This window comes from Camelina sativa, chromosome 6, assembly GCF_000633955.1.
Source record: "Camelina sativa cultivar DH55 chromosome 6, Cs, whole genome shotgun sequence".
Lineage (NCBI taxonomy): Eukaryota > Viridiplantae > Streptophyta > Magnoliopsida > Brassicales > Brassicaceae > Camelina > Camelina sativa.
In genome coordinates, this window is record NC_025690.1 from 25577462 (window position 1) to 25578094 (window position 633).

Here is a 633-nt window from a genome sequence, read left to right on the forward strand (position 1 = left end):
CAGCGACTTTCTTGATTATGGTGGAGGTAAGAGCTTTATATATGCTTTCTTGTTGACTTATTCAATTTGTGTGCTGATACTTTTTCTGCGTCCTTTTGGAGCTATTGAATTAGAATGGCCCATTATTTATTTCGTTCATAGAAAATTAGTTGATAAGAAAAATCAGAGTTCTATAATGGGATATAACATCTAAATCTTACTAAAAATGGTAACATTCTCAAAGATTTATCTCTATTACTTTTGGTAGTTGGTTAATTTTTTCTTAAGTAATATATATAATGCGCAAATTTTGTTTCTTTTTCCCATAGTCAAACATGCAGGAAGGTCTTGAAGGCAATCCAGTAGCTGGAACTATGAAGAAATTCTCAAGAATTATTGCCTTCCTTTCTATTCCAGTTTTGATAGGCATTGAAAAGGTAAAGCCTACTGTTCCTTTGTTGACGCTTTGATATTGATAAGCATTGCAGACGTACGAAAGTTACATTTTGCTTACCACAAACGAATGATGCTTGCCTGCAGGCATTGTTTTGTTACTGGCTTACCTCCAATCTGTTTACTCTTGTGTATGGATTAAGTAAGTCCCCCGAACATTGTTCTTACTCTTTGAGACGTGAGATTTGCAAATCCTAAAGA

The 633-nt window shown here is 34.3% G+C and overlaps 1 long non-coding RNA gene across 1 annotated transcript; it reads left to right on the forward strand.

Annotated features, from left to right (window-relative positions):
* Positions 1–606, forward strand: LOC104793621. Its single transcript, XR_769385.2, has 3 exons — positions 1–26; positions 309–416; positions 520–606. It is a non-coding gene; the product is annotated as an uncharacterized LOC104793621 (long non-coding RNA).